This window comes from Drosophila virilis, chromosome 5, assembly GCF_030788295.1.
Source record: "Drosophila virilis strain 15010-1051.87 chromosome 5, Dvir_AGI_RSII-ME, whole genome shotgun sequence".
Lineage (NCBI taxonomy): Eukaryota > Metazoa > Arthropoda > Insecta > Diptera > Drosophilidae > Drosophila > Drosophila virilis.
The window spans coordinates 22,830,354-22,851,241 of NC_091547.1; positions in this window are offsets into that span (position 1 = coordinate 22,830,354).

A 20,888-nucleotide genomic window follows, 5' to 3' on the forward strand; every position below is an offset into this window, starting at 1 on the left:
GAGAGTTCCGAATCAGTATAGCCACCTCGCTCTCTCCATCTTTCTCTATCTCTCTCTCCCTCTCTCTGTGACGGGCACGCGTGACAAGCCCGGTTTCCCACATGAGCCACTCTATTCGAGTTAATTATAAACGACGAGCATGAGCTTTAGCTAGACTGGAGTACAAAAGGAAGCGCGCTAGTCAAAGCCGTTGACTAATCCCAGCTGACTGATCAAAAAGAGCAGCCCGTCGGGCAGAGCATGAACTGGATTGGCGGGGCATGCAACTTCCTATTAAGTTGTAAGCAAGGTCAGACTGACCGCCTGGTGCACACGACTTGAACCTTGGGGCCACATAAATTCGCCAGGCCGCAAATCACGTACAAATTTGCTGCTTACCACCCACCCTCGTGTCCCCTTCCTGCTATACACAAATATTTCCTTTGTCTAGCGCCAAATCAGCAAAGCAATTCATTTTATACGCCTCGAAAGTGCAAGACTCTGCTCCGATCTTCACACATTATCGACGTTGCCCGAGGCCGAGGAGAGCATTCAAGTTTGTGGCCGCGTCTGAATGACAATTCGCGGTAATAAGAAATCCAAATGGCAGCTCGAAATATCTCGTAAATGCTTAAAACCAATAATAATAAAAATACATGAGCGTGGGCAACGGCGACGACTGCCACTAAGCAACATTCAGCTGCCCCAACTGCAACTCGAAAGAGACAAACGATTAGATCACAATGCAAAAAGATACAGCTAAACCAATGAACGAAGACAAGATACTCTGTAATTGACAGCTTAAGTGTATGGTTTTAGTAAAATATGATCATGTAGATTGCCAAGATTGCCATATAAAAACTAAAATTGAAATTTAATTTCTATAACTTTAAGATCGAAAGAAACTGTTAAGCCTATTTAACCCCATGTGCCTCATTAAAAAAAAACAGGGTATACAAAAGAAACGTAGAAATTCTCTGCTGGTTAAGCTTAGCAGCAGCTTGTTACGTTTTTGCATAAACTGTTTGGTCCATACTCAAAGTGAAAAATAAGCAGACTGCAAATAGATATTATATGCCTGGAAACGCGAACCATGGACCAAGGCAGGCAGACCGGGCAGGGCAGCGCGTTCTGTGGACAGCGGTCGGTTCCGTTGCGTTCGAGATGCCATCGTTCTGGGTAAAGAAAGCGGCTGGCTCCGTTGTCTGTCCGTCAAACTGGCCGCAACACTCTGTTTGTCTGTTATATATTGTGTATGAGTTGGATGGCGAACACCTACGTGTGACAAAAGTGTTGCCACACTTTTGTTTGATTTTTTTGTTTTACTTTTTTTATTTTTTTGGCTGGCATGTGGGTTACATTGTGGGCCATTAGCACGCACGGGTCGACAACAGGGGCTGAGAGAATTTGGACACTGCTGGAGGAGAGGTCTTCCCGTACCATTCAGGCTCTTATGGGCCACAATCATGATCAAGCCATGACAAATTCTGTTGTCTTGCTTTAGTTCTGTTGCCTCCGAGTCTGACTGGAAATTGCGCTTGGACCTGGAGTCCGTGTCTCTGACATGGTTTGTGTGTGGGGCAGCTCAGATCTTTAAGACGAGATCAAAGAAAACTGCGAGCTTACAAAGAGCGAACCACAGATTAATCTAAAGAACCTTTCCGAGTTTTTTGCATGGCTATATGACTTAAAAGTCTAACGCAATAAAATCTAGGATATAGTCAGTTAAATTGAGTTATCCACTTATTATGGTGGAAATGGGAAAATGTGTGTTAATTCGTGAAAATTTCCACAGCTTAATTGTAAACTTAACTGTGCTTTATGTACAATATGTACAAGCAGCTGAATTGAGATTAGGTATCGGAGCTTCGAGCCCCAAACTTTGTGCAACGCACTTGCCTAAGCTTTTAGAATGAAGCATACAATAACGACAGCATGCCTCAATAAATTATGTATGCACACATATTAAATACCTAATATATTCAATAAATCGTGCATTTGCAGCCCGCACACAGCCTCAGCTGGTTCTGCCAACTCCGGACTTAGTCTGGAGTGAGAATAAAAACATCAGAAAAAAAGAAATCCTGTGAACTTGCAGATTTCCCATATTACACGCCACTCACTTAACTCGCTCTCACGGTCACTTGTCAGCGTTGGTGTGCCCGCCGCTCACGCTTGTGTGGCTTTCAGATTTTAATATTGCCACACCACATTACAATAAGCAGCAGCATATGGGGCACCACCTGAAGCGGTGGCCAAGGCGAAGGCGGCGACGGCGGCGGCGGCGCCTCATCAAATATGCGGCACAAATGATATTGAGAGCGAAAAACGCCGTGCAACTGACAACAGCTGCGATAAATTTCACGCTTCACCGGCAAAGATGGAATTGAGTGAGATTCATTCAAAAGTCAACGCCCAAAACTACGCCCACGCCCCATGCAACAGCTCGTGATTTTCATAATTCAAATTGAGCGTGTCCGGGCTGCGGCCATAATGAAATTCGCTTTGTTTTTTTTGGGCAAGGCAATTCCTTTTATTTAAATTTTTTCTTATATTCTCTTCTTTTTTTTTATTTGCTTCCAAGTGCAAATGCCATTCAAGCAGAATAATGCAATATAAACTGTTGCAGCTTGAACGCAGCTACTCAACCGAGCATGCAACAGCAGCAGCAGCAGCAGCAGCAGAGGCAGCAGCAAGGAACAGCCGCAGGAGCAGGCGTTGACAAACCAAGGACCAAGGGGGCATGCGGTCTCTGGGCTTACTTGTGTACTCCAGCTTGAAGAGGCGTCTAGTAAAATATGAAACCACAAAAGAGTTGGGCCAAGGAATCGTTCATGTCAATTATTCCAGTTAAGTGAGCAACAAAGCAAAGGCGCAACTCCTTGCATAGCTCCCCTCCCCTCTCTATCACACATTCACTCCATTCACTTTGGCCAGTCACATTTTATCTTGAGCAATATTTCTAAGGCCCTTGGAAGGGAGCAGAAAAAAGGGCTATCATAAAGTAGGACACAAATTGAAGCTGCCTATAAGAAAGAGTCTACAAATTTGCAAATCACACAGAAATCGCAGAGAACATTAAAGACAGCTTAAACAGAAAGCAACATTTATCTATCTAAAAAAAAAAAACTTGCATAGTCTTTAAAAAGATTCGTCTAAAACTCATCAAACTTTATTTTCTTTATTGTAGCGCATCTACTAGTCGCGCATGCTCTTTAGATCCTTCACTCTTTAACTGCACTTTGAGCAGCTAAAAAAATGAAAATGAAATGCTTAGGCTGGCAAAAAAAATGTAATTTAATATAGGTAGAGAGCGTCAACTTCGAGAGCAACGTTTAAAGACGATGCAAAAATAAATGTTATTTTTTTTAAAAGAGTTCTAGAGTTCCGCCTGCATAAATTGCAGCTCCAGAAATCACGCAGATTACTTAGAACTCGTAAAAAAATTCAACAAAAGCAAAAAAATCACATAGCAATAATAAAAACGACAGACAGACAGTGACACAATGAAGACGCCCAGAAACATAATAAAGCAATAAACTGTCCTTAAGGATAACAAACAGATACTCAAAACAAAAACACAAGCAGAGGAGCCTGGCGGGGACCTCTCTTACCCTGCCTCTCTCTCTCTATCTCTCTCTCACAGTCTTCATATCTCTCTCTGAGTCAGATCAGATGCTGCAGCTGACAGCGCTGCGACTCAGTCTGCGGACTCGAATTTCACATGCAATCGATGACAAATTTATGACTTTCAATGAGTTTTTAGGTCTCTCTTCTTGTTGTGGCTCATATTTCTGTCAATTTGTTGCAACAAATTGAGTTATTTTATGTGGAGCTCTTCCAAAATAAGAATGCATCCACACATATCCTGCAGCTGTCCTGGCCCTGCATTTAAGTATCTATTTCACGCATTTGCCAAAGATCAAATGCCGAAGGCAAGTGTTTAAATCCCACTTGAATAATGGAGTTGCTTGAATTGTGCCTACCGAATTGTTTCCGCTGCCTCAAGCATCGTTTCCGCTGTTTCTGCATAAAAGTACTTAAAATCGATTTTTAGTTGCTCATTTGGGAGCAATTCAAGCCAAGCAACTAGCCGAAGCCTGTAAGGGAATTGCTTGCATCCTTAAAATTAAGTCAAGCAGAGATTTATGCAGTCTGACAAACTGCTTAACTGATCAATATCTGGAAGTGCCCGATTGCTTGTTCAAATCGACCATCTTCTCAACTCAAAAGGGCAACATAATTTACTAGGCCAGCTCGTTACTAAGCTCCACTGCATCAAAATCATTTGGGTAACTGATCAGCCTGAAAAATAAGTTTGATTCCTGTCAAGATTTCCTTTTCCAAAGGCAACAATACAATTATTCAATAGGCCTCTCGATGGAGATGACCCTGATCGAGTAGACTAACCTGTTTTACTAACCTAAATCTAAAGTAACCCAGTGCTACCGAACCCAACCTTACATATCTTATGTAACTTTGTCTAACCTAACAGAATATAAACGAAACGAACCTTAATTTTTTAACCTAATCAAACATAACCTAACCCAACATAAGCGAACCGTATACCATTTAATTCCTCTGCATTTTAAACACGCGAATATAATTAAACCTTCAATTCCATTCGAGTGAGCAATACCTGACACTCTCCTTTGACACATACGCTACCAACTTTAAGTAAACATTCCCCTAGTCGGCTCACAACATGGTTAACCCTTTCCCTTAAATATTTCATATATCGCATTTTGGTATTTATCCATTGCCCACACCAGACGTAGGCAATTCCTTTCAAGTGAAACCCGGTCTGTTCCCACATATTCGTAACTAAAATGGCTTTTTAAGTCTACACAATGCCACGCCCTGTCAAAGGCGCAATCAGTTAGGATCTAAGTGGAAATGCATTTTCACAATATCCGCACATGCATACAAAACCTAAGCTACCAATGGATATATGTATATATATGTATGTATGTATACGTTTATATTTCGCTGTATAATGAAAACAGCAGCAACGCAGACTTAAAATATGCAACGGGCTAGCAAAAACAAGCATAAGTATTTTAGTTCTTATTTGAATGCTCCCGTCTAGGGATTACCCTGTATTTAGCTTCGAGTTAAAATATATTGTCAGTGGTTCGATTCCATCTAAACATTCATAAGCCCAGGTTGTGGTGCATACTTTGGTGTGTCAAATATTTTTAGAGCATTAATGTAACATTTTAAATTAAAATAAATAGTTGTCCTTTTCACTTTATACGAAGCCATTTTAAATAGGGTTCAGTTCCGAGTTTTGGCTTCGCGTTGTAAAGCAACTGATTTGGTGCAAGGTTCGGCTCATAAAAACAAACAAACTTTACTTTCAAGTTTAAATCGGTTCGAATGGAAGTCGACTTGCATTATTAACTGGCAATTTTTTACAAAATAAGGCAATGAAAGTTACCAATAAAATTACATCAAATATAGCAAATATGAGCAACTGAATTACAAACATGGTGAGTCCAACATTTAAAATATCTATAGTCGGCGCAGCTATTGTTGCTATCAAAAACTTATTGACTTAATAGGCCTGAAGTTGCCAGACTGTTGCATACGAATATACCCCTTTTCAGCCATTTTCAATGGGCACAGGGTATAGAACGAAAAAACAATAATAATGCAACACAAGGGCCCCGTGCAACAGCGAGAAATGAAAACAAGTAGCAAATAGCTCAAGACGCCACAAAACGCTAACGAAGTTTTTGCCTGGTCTGGAAGTGGACTGGACTCTTGGCTGGCGGGGCTGATAAAGCAGTCTGATAAGCGACACGCGACCGGGCCAGAGTCCAGGCGGCTGGCCGGCGGCACAGGTTGCTCCGTTGTACAGTTTGTTTTATGCCCCGCAAATTGGTTTCAGCTCTGGCAGGTGCCGTGTCCAGCTCAGACGGAGCAATCCACACACTCACACACACACACACACACACACACACCTAGCCGCACACCCGCACAGAGTCATGGCAGCGACTTGCCGCTGTCACTTAGACGCCACATCGCTGTCGCTTGGGCTCGCATATGCCACCAAAGACACGACCGGAGACAAAGTTGCTGCTGTCGAGCGTTTGTTGCAGTCGAAAAGACTAGACAAACACGAGCTCCAACTGCTTGCAGCGGCCGTGTCTTAGGCGCAATGTCTGCAGTTCCGTTTTGTGTACCTATGTCAGCGACCCCATGCCCACACCCCCACCGACCACCCTCTGCCCAGCAACAACACACACAACAGAGAACACACACAACACAGCCGCACAGCGACGAGTCTTATATTAATTGTCACGCATATGTCTAACCCCCGACGACCCAGGCCACAGGCAGACCTCAGCCGCTGTTGCGCATATTTTTGGGTCTATTGAGAAGCCAAAACCACAAGAATGTTACCAAAAGTGTTTTGCAGCTATGCCAGACCAGAAAATATACACACAAACACACACACACACCTACAAATATACATGAGTACACATAAGAAACAACTACTACTGTTGCTTGTTATACACTAAATTTTACGGGCATATGAGAGTTAAATAGAAAGCTACTTCAAAAATGTATGTATAAAAAATGTACATATATTGCTTTAATTATATTTTTATTTTAATTTGATCAATTTTTTGAATGATTTAATTTGTTATTGCCTTTTTTAAATTGCTTAAATTAGAATTACTTTTAACTTTAATTCGCCTATGATTAAGTTTATGTTAAAAAAAAAAATTATGTGAAAATGTTCACTTAACGGCACCCATTTGACTTTAGCTGCTAAAAAGATAGGCTCTTAGATTGTCTTGTCAGAGTATCTGCAATTCGCATAGTTTTGTAAAGCTCGCTCCATTGTTTTTGTTACAATTTTTGTGTGTCATTTGTAGGTGGGGGCTGCAATGGGTTAATATGTGTGCGCAGTAGCCGTAGCTACCCGAACTATCTGCATTTGCCTTTGCCTTTGCCTCAGACCCAGGCCCAGACTCTGACTCTGTAACTGACTCTGACTCGGATTCGGTATTTGTTTTTCTTGGCTGACTGTTGTTGGTCTGGTGGTTTTTGGTGGCAGTTCGTGCCACGTCCGCGTCTGCGTCTGTCTGTCTGCCTATCTCTGCTCTACTTGACAATTACCTTTGCTACATATGTCGTTCCATTGTTGTTCTTATTGTACTTGTTGTTGCTTCTTTCTTTACTTTCTAAATATTTTTGTTGTTGCTTTACTTTTGGCCTTTTATGCACGGAGGCAAAGTCAAAATTTAAACAGAAATTTTTGTTTTTGTGTTTTTATTTCTAATTGAATGACGGGCAGGGGACTAAATAAATATGGCCCAAGCCGTAGGGAGTAGAAAGCCATTAAGGCCACCGCTCCCCTTCAATCTCTGCTCATTTATTAATGCAATTTGCATTTTTGTTGCACATGCCACACACTTACACAAACACACATTTAAGAGTTGCCACACACAAAGCAGCCAAGTCGCATTTTGCGGTAGCCCTCTAAGTGGCACACAGATTAGATAAAAGATTTTGTATCTTGTTTTTATACAGACCCAATTATATGACAATAATACAGTTACAACTTCCACAGTTGTAATTGCACAATCCAACAAATATTGACAAGCGCTGCCAGATTAGGTTGTCTTTCTCTGGAGAAAAGCAGCAGAAGTCATCGTAATTGTGCAACTCTTGTTCAAACACATCCCAATTAATTAGGTTTCGTGCCCAACTGCACTTAACACTAATGTCAAAACAAAAAACTACTTTCATCTTAGCTGATATTGTTCCTGTTTTTTTTTTTTTTTTTGTTTTGGGAAAGCGTTTTCTACGAAAATTGGCTTCAAGTATTTTGGCCAAGCAAACAGAGTGCGCACTTGTTTGCGCTCGATTCGCATGTTTGGGGTTCCGCCTGCGCTACAAATCTAGTTAAATAGGTAAATTAGCCTGGTCAATTATCGTTCTGGCCCCGAGTGTGTATACATGGCCAGATATACGGCAACAATTCTACAATGGCCAGACATGTGTATGAAGTATTTGGAGCAATGGGTAACTGCGATTACAATATGCACTCCTTACACGCAAATAGTTAAGGACCCTTGCAGTCCTTTCGTTCATGCCATGACTGCTATGAAAAGCCTCACGGCAATGTGTCATATTTGTGGATGTCGGATAATAGAGTATTTTAAATTTATTATTATTTGTTAGAAATAATTCATAGCGATTTTCAATATAATTTGTAAATATTGGGCATAATTTAATTAAATTTTAGATCATGCTGAACGATAAAAGACAATTTATATATTTTTCTTTCATTTTTTAAATTATATATTAACTTACCAAGCAAAGAAATTGTATGCTAAGCTGATTTTTCCCTTTTTCCTAAAAAAAAGGATTAAATAAATAAATTAATAATTAATAAATAAATAATATTTTATGCACTTTAAAATCATTTAAAATCGATATATAATTTTTTTGTTGACATGAAAAATAAAAAAATATGTTTTCATAGGAAAATTGGAAAAATGAAAAAAGGCGGAAGCTTTAAAATACGATATTAGCGTTATTAAGGAACAATAAATATTTTAATTTACATAACAAACTCTTTTTAGCAGCTGAGGTCATATTCTTAGTTTATCTAAATGTTTTTCTATTTTTCATCCTTTATACCACTCTTAATCCATTAAATATAATATAATATACATTATAATTATTTTAAAGTCATAAAATCGCTCAATTTTATTCACTTAAAACCTATTAAAGAACATTTAGCTGCACGTGTAAACCGCTCTGCAAGTCATATATAGTTGCCTACTTTGACAAAGTGCCAATAACTTTTGCCTTAAACTTCAAGGGACGACTCTCGTCCCTCTCTACAGCCTACAGGCGAACCATAACGGAGCCAAGAAACCAAATTTGCATGCTTGGCCCATAAGTTATGCCATGTTAGCAGTTGATTCTGAGGTGGCCCACAAAGTGCACGAGACGAGGGCAACGGCAACGGCAAAGGAAAGCGGCACCAGGTTCAAGTTGCGTGTCAAATGCGTTCGGGGCCCAGGAAAATATTGGACACAGGAAAAATGTGAGGCATGGAAAACTTGTTGAAAGATTAAAAATATGGCGACGGCTTGTTAAGTTGGCTTAAATAAATAACCAGGCAGCTAGTGAGTGTCCACGACTAACGGCATTATTGATATAAATTCTAAGCATTTCCTGTGGTCTCATAATTTCATAAGGTCCCATTTATGTCCCACATGGGAGGCTATTTTTTGTGTGAAAAGGCGCCAGCAAATTATATTTGCAAGACCTGACAGCCTTTTAGGCGCTCATAAATATTAATGAGCAAATGCAGCGGCTTTGTATAAGGCGGCTTTCTTTGGTCGAAATGGGCAGCTGAGATTTGCATTTAAAAAAAAAATTGGATTATCAAACGTTTTATCAGCAACCACCAGGCCAGGCGACACAGTGTGGAGATCAAAGGAAGCAACGTCTAGAGTTACCAAAAAGGGCCAAAAAACCGAAAATGCTATCAACTTCCGATAGGCTCCTGGACATTTCATGCATAGTTGAAGCGACCTACATGGCATAACAAACAAAAATCAAATGCCTCAGCTGCTGTCTAGGCTGCGATTTTCTGCATCATTTACCGAAAAGAGCAGCAATACAAATGTGTACTAGTCGACTATTTTATACCCTGCAATGCAGGCCTTCAACTAATTCATGTTTATTATCTCAATGAATATTGTACTATTACATCCGCTTTAGAATGGATTTTTCTCTAAATTAAGCACTTTACAATACTGTCTTATAAATATGTTTTTAAATAGCAGCTGAACTATTTAACAGAAATAAAATAAGTAAATATATACGAAAATTAAATAAAATAGTTAAATAAAAATAGGTAAAAGCATAATATGTCAATTTCCTTAAGAAGTAAAGTTAAAGGAAGGCTTTAATAAAATTTTAAACCAATGGCCGATGTATATAGCATCCGAATCATATAATATGTATAAAAACAAGATAAACTTGAATTAAATTAAAAATATACTGAAATATTATTTAACAATTTCGAACACTGTAAAAGAGCTGATCCAACGTTAAAAAAGAGCATATATATTTTGTCTTTATCTATTTGTGTATACCCCGGGCAACTGCCTTTACTGGGTATACGGTTCTCAAGTGCCTAACAGGATGCGCGTATTTGCTCTGACGGCGCCTGATGCCGACCGTTCGACGTCAACAGAGGCCGGATACGTGTTTGGTGGGTATGTGCCCCAATGGAAATTCAAACAAGTGCAGCTGCAACAATTTGAGTGGCGTCTGGACTTGGACACTCAAGTGGTTGCACTACGATAGATGCGGCAAATTAAGATATCAGGCGACGCTTTACGCTCATAGGAAATCCATTCAGCAGAACATATACCGCGAGCACAGTGGCACCTTTTGGTCGGCTAAGCCACATAGAAAAAAAAAATAATAAAAATAAGAAACGAGCGACAACTGAATAAAAATGGGAAGCAAAATGAAGAGGAACCCTATTCCCAGCAGCCAGCAGCCAGTTGCACATAAAAGGCATCATCTAATCGCTACTTTCTGTCACATTGATGATAAAATTTGGGTCAACTTTTAGTGGTAGCACCTTTTTCTACACTAGACTCGAAGAGAGTGCGGCTCTCCCTCCCTCTGCGCCCAGCCCTGTTATCCTTGGCATGCCAAGATAGGCGACTGCACTTACCCTAGCCTCTCGTCTAATGGCCTAGGCTAACAATTCTTCGTGTTGTTGTTGTTGTTGTTGTTGCTGCTGCTGGTTTTTATGTGCCGTCCCTTAAGTCGAGCGCCGACTTAGCCGGCGATAATAAAAATGGGGCGTGGAATAGAACTACAAAGTTTTAAAGGCAGCCCAGTAGCCAGTAGCCAAGGCATATCCTTTATTTTACTTACTTTTTTTCTTTCCTTTTTTGTTATATTTTTTTATTTTTATGTTGTGGTTATTGTAATGGCCACGTACACTGTACGAGAAACTTGGGCATAGATAGGAGCACTACGTAGAAATGAACTAACTAATTCAGATATGCAAATTATGCTGAAAGTGCTTCTTGGGAAGCTCGTTTTGTTTTGTTTCGTTTTTTATTTTTTTAATGGAATGTATGTAACTAATGAGTTGAGCTCTTGAGATGTTCCGAGATACTATAATATATACGGGTACTAAGCAAAACTATTCAACGTGACAGTGTTGCGAAGGTGCAAAAGAAGAGCAAAAGTATAGATCGTTGTAGTCTCGTATAAGTGAAAAAGTATTTAAAGAAAAGTTGCACTATAACAATATATAACAATAAGTATTTAATTAAAAATGTATTCAATTTTCTAATTAAATAATGTATGTTTCTCTAAGTGGAGACATCGTTGGAGTAGATCGCTTCAATGTGTCTTCAATCTTACTACAATGGAAAATATAAATATCAGCACGCCATTAATTTAATAGCTCGACTTTAATAGGCGCCCAGAACTTAACGTTTAGTTATTTAAACCTATAATTTTCTCACAGTGCAGCGCGATTGTCTCCTGCGTATCCTCGAGTAGTCAGACGCCGGTTCGTGTAACAGATAACTGCTACACTTTCTGCTCGACGATGCATAAAAAAGGTCCAACAACAACAAGAACAACCACCATTACAGTAAACACAGAGCAAACCGCACAAAACTCTTTCACAAAGTGTTTTTTATGACAATAGCCAATTGCATTTGGCCTCAGCTGCGACTTAACTCACACGCGAGCTGCAGCTGTAAAACTAAAATTTCATATCAATTGACATTTGGTTTGCCATCGTAAAAGGCAAAAATTAAGCACTACGCGCGCGCCTTTTACTCATTTTTTATGGCTTTTCAATGCGGCCATGCGCAGAGGCCCCACACTGATAATAGGCGACGTCTAACCAAAAATTTCGGCACTTTTGATCTAAAAAAAAAAAATTATCTACCGAAAGGCTCCACAAATTAGGCAATAAAACAAACGACAGAATATGTAAATTTTCATCAATTTGTTATCTCAAGATTCAGAGGTCGTTCCTATAAATAGTACTAATATATATACATATATATATAAACAGTGAATACTAGATCATGATGTAGCAGCAATACAGTTGCCTTCGCCTATGAAGTACACTTGAAACAATAAAAAACAATGGCAAGCTGCTCGTGATTGGCATAATTTTAAGTGGTTTGGCGTTTTTTAGGTGTGAAAATAATTTAATATACGAGAGACGAAACGATCGCTGCTAAAAATCAAGGCTAAGTTTAATGAAACACCTACAGGCTAAACACAATCAAAATATCAAAAAAGGCCAACAAAATGGTTTAAAAAAATATAAAAAATGTTTATTATATGCTTCGTCCGGCAACTGTTGAAATTAATTGCAATTTATGATGACGTTTCAACAAAAACAAAAAACTAAAACCAACAACAATAATAACAATAATAAAAAGTGTAAGTTCAACAAAAACAAAAGCTAAAAAAAGTTGTAAAAAACAAAAACCGAATAAAAATAAACTACGCAGGTAAGCACAATAAACGTGCGTCTCTTAATTAAGTCATGGCCTGGTCTGCTGAATTTGTAGTGGGCTTTGAGTGGCTACAGTGGCTCCATTGGCCAGTTAACGAAAAAAACAAAAATACAAAAATAAATAAAAAATATAAATACGTTGAGGAACAATATACAGTAAACATATATATACATACATATATATATACGCATGTGAAGTGCTCAGGATGGTAGCTGTTGGATGATGCTGGATGATTTCGGATGCTGCTGGATGCTGCTCTCAAGTGTAACGAAAATATTGAAATGAATTTGTCAAGTGAGCGAAGAACTTGAGTGAAAGCCATTTGTGTGTGTGGGTTGATCCACTGAGCAGAACAACAAATTGCAGTAGCTAGAAATTCATCTAGATATAGTTATAGCGCAAGAGTACATTACATTGAAAGATTTGCAATATATTGAGCGGAAATATTTTAAAATAAATAAATAACAATGAACCATTTATTGTTTATCTCTAGTAATGAATATAATTTAATCGTGCTGTAATAGGCAGCATAATCCAGTACAATATAGACATTACTATAGGTTGAGCCAGTTGCCAGTTAGCTGATTTTTACTTAAGACTATCTTGCCAGTGTTGAAAAAGGTGGAAAAGAGTCAAAATGGGAGGAGAGTGGATTGAACACGGATGTCAGTGAATGTGCTTGAGATACACACAACATCTTACATCACAAAACTAAGAAGACTATTACAGTATTTCGATTAGTAATATATTAATTTGTGCATTTATATATCTTGAATACCTACTGGGTTAACCCTTAGAAACCTTTACAATTCACTTAAATTTTCTGCTGCGCTTTTTAGAATTCCAGATCCTAATTCAAACTCTCCGACGAATACCCTGCACATGCGGCACATTTTCTGGCGGTCTGCTCGTCTCTTTTGCAGGCCCAGTCGAAAAATCCAATCAGCCAATTTTCATTACATGAGTTAATTTGCTGTCTCTGCAGCCCACATATGAAGTTGCCAGCTCTCGAACAGCAGTGCCCCGTCCCCCCTCGCCTATACCGTTTGCTACACATTAAAAAATCAATCAGCGTTGAAAAGTTGTTGCATGGCCAACAAAAAAAAAAGCTAAAAGAGTTAATTTTTTGTGGCGTTTACGCTTTTGCAGACTTCCTTCATACTTCCTCACCTCATGCAAGTGTGAAATTTGCTGTAAACCACAAGAGGCATAAAAAATACAGAAACAAAAACAAAACAAAAAATTAAAAAACAGACAGCTTAAAGAAATGAGCAACAGAAACGAAAATACCGCAAAGAGGTGCCGGCTATAACGGACAGCAGCGGCGACGCTTGGAACACAACTTGATTACCGGCTCATTTAGTTTCATTTAAGCCAAGCGAACAGCAACAGCAACAACAACAACAACAACAACGAGAACGGCAAAAAGTACATTGTAAAATGGCAAAAGAGTTGGCCAAATGAGAGCGTTTGTGTGTGTGTGGTAAAACAAGTTAAGCAGAACCCGAGCGACAGGCAATAAACGGCAGAGCGACAAAGGCAACAAAATTTTACTATGACGCCGCATCAAGCTTTGTGGCATGGAAATATGGTGGAGCGGGTGTTCGAACCAAAGATCGAATTTCACATACGTCGAGGTTTGGTATTTCAGTTCGTTTTTTTACGATATTGTCTCAATCAGCTACGGGATTTTCATGCACAAGAAATTCACACCACAAAATGCAGCGAAGTGGCAACTTTTTTTTATATTTTATTTTAAGTTTTTTGCTTAATTTCATACAAATTTTGTAAATCTTTTTCGCGCTGTATTTTGATATGCAGCCAATGCGCAGGCGCGACTGCATAAAAAAGAATGCGAAAAGGCTGTCAATAATGCAAAAATTGCAAGTGATAGAGCAAAATGTGAAGCATTTGAAGCAGCAGCTAGAGATGCAGATACAGATACAACTAGAGCTAGACCTGAAGATACAGATACACAGCACAAGCGAGTTACAGATACAAGATACATAATTGCCTTCGGGCAAACCTGCCGCTGAGCGTGTCAATGACAGGCGGTAAAAGAGCAAGAGCACAACTGAGAGTGAGAGCATAGCCAGAGAGTAAGTCGGAGAGCGAACGAGAGCGAACGATGTCAGAGTATGCGTGAGAGCGGCACCAACACAAGCAAGTCCAGCAAAGGCAGCAAGAAATGTGCGAGCGCAAGGCAAGATACAAAAGCAGGCAACAGGAGGGAGCAAGCATGCGTCGGCAGAGTGCCGGAGAGCGAGAGAGAGCAAGATCAATTGTCAGTGTATTAGTGAGAGCGCAAATTTGCAGCTGTGTTAGTGCATTACCCCTCCAAATTGAGCAGAGAGCACGAAAGAGAAAAAGAGAGCAAGCGAGAGCGGACGCAAACAGTTCTAGCTACCTGCAAAAGTATCTGTATCTACCAGCTAGACATGCCCCGGCTTAGACAAGGGCTCAGTACTGTCTATCTTAAACTGTTTACTGAAACAACAAGACGCAGGCGAAGAAAATATTTATTTTCCCCTTTATTCCGCAAGTAATTTTCACTTATTTTTGGCAATTAGCTGGAAGGCCTGCCAAGGTATTTGAGAGGCCACCTTTTAAAGATCCCTCAACCGAGGCTGAACAAATACAAAAATTTTCTGCTCTTTAGCAGAAAAATAATAATAATAAAAACATAAAGAAATGTATGTGTAGTGGAAGTTGTAAGCTGTAAAAATATAAATTATAGACCAATTTATAAACATGAGTCGTCAGTCTGCGTGTGTTTAATGAAGGGTTCTGATAAAATATCTTCGATCTGCCGCGAACATCGTTCGGCCTCTCAAAGTGGGTATTAGCAAAATGCTGAAAAATTGCCAAGCCAAAAAACCAAACCAAAAAAAAAGGCAGCAAAATAAGCCGAAAATGAAATGAAATGGGCGACTGAGCGTCTGACAATTAGAATTGTCTGCTTGGCTTTTTGCGCTTAACCATGATTATGGGTTATGCGCGCTCTTAACTTATCTTCTTTTTTTCTTATATATATATATATATATATATATATATATATACAATATGAATTTATTTTTGGTAATTTTTGTGTACATTTTTTGTCCGACTTTGCTGATTTCGGAAATATTCGCCGTCAATTATGAAAATATTTAAATTATAGGAAGTGTATTATTATATATTTAAAAGGGTCATATAGTTTTTGGACATGCAAATTCAGTTCAGGAAGTCTCCAATTGAGCATGGCTGTAATAAAACTCGGCTTAAATTGTAGAACAAGCTGCCTGGGGCTAAGGGAAGTGCTACAACCTAATTGAAATGTATTTCTAGCAGTTGCCACCATAGATCAGAAATAACAATAGTTTACAATAAGAAAATGAAACAAAAAAATGTTATGAATAAAATGGTCTATAAATAAATGTTTGTAAATATTAATTTAAGTAAATATACTTATATCAATAAGTTTGTATACTTTTTAATTTTGTTTTAATTTTTTTCAAAATAATATAACATTTAAATAAAACAAAAAGGAATTTTAAATTAAATATATACAGGGTTTGCATATTAAAGAAAAGTGAGCCTTTGCTCTTTTACTTCTCCCTAATCTAAAACCCCCTATGAATGACTATGACCTTGAGAATTGTATCTAATATACTTCCCTTCCAAATATGATTATAAATTTAAATAAAAAAAAATCCTCTAGTTATAATGCCCAACAATTGAAGACAATTACACAGCGTTGGGCAACTTACACAGCTGAAAAGGTTTTATATAACATAGCCATGCTTAAAAGAAAGCAATTCATAAACTCTCCAAAAGTTCACTTCATATTGGTTAGTCACAGTCGTAAACTAATCTCTTGGCACACATGTTTCGGTCTTTAGACACAGCAGGTAGCCTAAAAGGCTTTAGCTGCCGTATCCAGCCAGAGCTTTTGGGAATGCCACAAGTTTTGTTGCTAGTGAGACACACATGGCCAAGAGCACATAAATCAAAGGCGACCAATAAATATTTGCGGCCGAGCGTGGCATAAACGCGTAATTAACCCCATTTTGCGGCACGTCTGGCAGCATCCGAAAATATGGCACAAGAGTAAATGCACATTATAGCTCATATATCAACCCCCATAAGCAGCGTTAGGGATAGGGAGATTGGGCAAGACACACAGACACACACACACACAAACAAACAATAGGCAACCACTTTGATCCACTCTACAACACTCCACTGCACCACTCTGCACTCAACTTTCAGCTAAGCGCGACACTGCACAATACAACCAAAGTATCTTTAAGATGCACTTGAGCGGTCGATGCCAGCGCGCTCGTTACTCACTCGTTCGCTCAATATGCGTGCTTTACCATACATAGTCACATAGTCCTATAGTTCCCATATATATTTGTATATAAATATAAAATATAATATAATATGCATAATATATATAAAATATGGCGTGGCATGTTAGTATATAGGTATCGCATAAAACAAGGCAAAAATGCCTCGCATTGTTTCAGCGGCATCGTGTGGGCGCATTGCTGAGCCCGCATATCAAATGAGCCTGATACAAACAACAGCAACAACAACAACAACAACAACAATACTATATTGCAGCTCAATATCAAATCACACTATGCTACAGTTCGGCATTTGCATTTTAAGGACACGCAGGAATGCTTTAGTGAATATAAAATATTGTTTTCTTTTTTTGAATAACTAAATAAAGAATGGACAAATACTGTTGAATTAGAAACGGCAACCTCTCATTCGCTGCTTCGACGCTCAGACACGCCAGCTACGCAGATTTGCCAAGTACATTTATATCCCTTTTTAAGAACTGGATTTTTTTAAAGGAAGTTTCAGGTATAAATTTCAGATAAAATTGGACAAACTAGTATCAAATGTTTTTAGAGAATCCATCTTATATTTGCATTGATTTCAGTTTGTGTTAGCCAGTGTAATCGTAATGTAATGCAAGTGCGCTTGACAGCTGCCAGGGACTTGCCAAGGAGTTGCTCCTGTCACACGCACTTCTGCTTCTATCCTTCTATACTCGTTGCATGCCAAGCAAATAAAGCAACAGGAACAACAACAACAACAGCAGTAGCAACAACCGCATTTCATATACAATAAACCAAATCGAAGTTGTTCTTGTCTTGGGCATTGGCAGCGAATTTTCACTGTAGACCTCATTCATTAATGTCCATGCAATGAGATATTCATAATTTGTGCACGCTGCTGCCGCTGCACACAATTCTCTCTAGTTTTGCCAAAAGATTATGAAAATTTTGGCCTGGAAAAATTTGAAGGAAGCTGAAATCAGTTTCAGTTGGCAAAAAGAAACTTGAACCCGACGAAAGCCAAGCAGACGACAACGACGAGAAACAATCCAAAACAAATAAATTATGCATTACAAACGTGCTGCTGACCCATTGCCATTTTCTAATTCAATTAAAAAAAAAACTGAAGAAGCAGAAGTAGAAGTAGAAAAAAAAATATGGAAAAAATGTTTCGTTTGCGCATTTGAATACAATTTCCCAAGGAGTTGAGCAGCCGGGAAAGTTGCCTGCCTAAATGCACCACTGGGAAAGCCGCTGCAGCAGCACCACCACCACCAATGGGGGCCAGCCAGCTTAGAGTGCATCCGCCGCAAAGTCAGACACTAATTTGACATAGTTATGCGCAGCGAAATGAAAGCTGTGCGACTTGCAACATTTGCAACTCCCAACTCTTAGCTTCCAACTCCCAACTCGCAGCATTCAGCTGGCATTTCATGCTGTTGCCGTGGCAAACGCGGCGTATGAATAATATTTAAGCTTTGCCTGCTCCAATGGGGCGACAACTGCCAACTTGGATTCTACTTGGACTTAACTTGAATTGTGTATGGCTGTAGCTACTTGGCCATTGGCTAACGCAGCGATAAGCATGAAATATAGGGTATATGCTGCTGTGTGCCTAAAGTTGATCCAAGGATTTATAGATTATTTGTGGGTAACACAGTAATAACTTTAACGATTGCCCTGATATTTGGCATGGCAATTAACTATTTACTCGTTTCTGAGATTGTTTTCTGTTTAGTTAGCTTGACATTCTTTATAAATAATAATAATAATCTAATCGATCTAACAACATTCCTTTAAATATATCAAACCACGACATAGTTCTTGGAAATCTGAACTAAAGCCTAAAATATTTAGACAATGCAATTACTAAGAAATATATAGTCTGAAATTCTGCATACATTAAAGAAATATTTTTGATTTTCAGGGAAATGCAACTTTGGACACACATTTTTTACACCGGGCTCAAGTAATTTTGTTTCCACCGCAATGCTGTGCCCCAGAATTAGAGTTCAGAATTTTTGATTTACTTCTTGGAGGCGAGCAAGCCGACAAATGTATGTGTGTTTGCCTGTGTGTGGTGTGCCTAATAGCTGCACACACTTGACTGCAGGGGGTCGTCGACATGTGACAACAGGAACAAGAACAACAGCAGCAGCAGCGAAGACGACGGCGACGACAACGTTGTCGGCACATGCCACGATAATGAAATTTAAAAATTCATAAAATATTCGCACCACTAAACAAACAACAGGCAACAACAACAACAGCAACAACAATTGCAGTGCAAGTGTAACTCAATTAATTAATAACAATATAGCAGCAACTGCAACTCGCAGCAGCTCGCAGCAGCAGCAACTCATAGCAGCAACATTAACAAGAACAACAAACAAAATAATTAAGTAACAAAAGTTTCATATTTGCAGCGCCGCAAAACAACACGACAAAAAAGAGTTACAGAAAAGAGACTTGCTACAACGAAGATAAAATACCCTTACAGGCAAACATATTACAGAGGTCGCAACTATCGCAAGTTTCAGACATTTAAAACATAAGACAAACAAAAGAACTTATCTTTCATCGATATTTCCTTTATCACCTATAAGACATACCGATACGATCCTTTCTCGAGGGAGCTTAGTTCATGTGGATAGCTGGAGCAAGAGTATATACATATACACAGAAAGGAAAACCGGGAATAAATACAAGAATCCTGGTATTTACCTAAGGTTAGGCTGTAAGTAAACTTGTTAAAAGTAAAAAATACTCGAAGTTGACTCCTGCAAAATGCAACACTTTTCCTGAACAATTTATAGTACCCTTTGGAAGAGTATGAAAACTAAAATAGTAGCAGCAGCAGCAAAGGCAGAAACGTAAACTCCGAAAAGCTGTGCAAAGTTTGCACTAGCCATGGGCTGAGCAAAAGGGGGGTGAATTAGTGAATAAAGGAACAAGAGGGAGTGAGCAGCCTGCGAGTGTATGTGTGAGTTGGAATGTAAGATGAGTGGGCGGTGGGCGGGTTGTATTATGTGCTGGGCAGGCTTGGCAGTCGACAGAAGTTTTTTAATGTAATTTTAAGTGGCATAAGTCGACAGCCAAAAAACATAAGTACACACACACACACACACACACGCACACACAGGCATGCACATATGACAGGTGGGCGTGCGCTGGGCCTGACATTTACATGCAGCAACAACAACAAGCATTACATGCATTATTGCAAATTAAGTTAACGTTTGGTATTTTTTTGATTTCAGTGCAGCAAAAAATAATATTACAAAAATCAACACACTAAAATTAGCTCAGTTATGATAACTAAAAACGACATTAAATAGCCAGTAACTAAATTTGTAGCAAAAGAAATGGCACAGAGAGTGCTCGACTCAGAGATACTTTAATTTTTAAAAATATTTTTTAAACTGAAATTGAACATAATTGTTTTACTTTATTAAAACTAATTTTGTCTAATTAATAAAACATTTTTTACTACTTCAAAATTTTCATTATTCAAATAACCTATCGGAAAATTACAAAAATTGGTTTTACAACTGAATAATTATTTTTAATGTTTCTTAACAATAAATAAATTATGTAATTTTAACTTCTAATATAACTTAATAATTACTCAATAAATTAATTAATTAAATAACGAGATATTTCCATTGATTAAATCAATTATATATATATACATATATATTTGTGATATAACTTACCTCCAAGAAAACTTCGCTATATGAAAAACTAAACGCTAGAAAATGTGTCGCCATGCGTTCTATTGTGAGATAACTTTTCACATATGCTAAGAAGCTTTTCTTTACATATATAATCTAACATGGACAAAAGAAAGCTTGTTTTTATATCTTTTGTGAATGAAGAAGTTTCCACTTGTCCTCAACGCCGAGTATACCCATGTGCACGACAAGACTAGAGGGCATAGAAAAAACATTTGCTAAGGCGAAGCAGAGCATAAAATCGTGGCCCACAAAGCAGCGACGCTGGCAGCGCAGTCAACGCAGTCAAC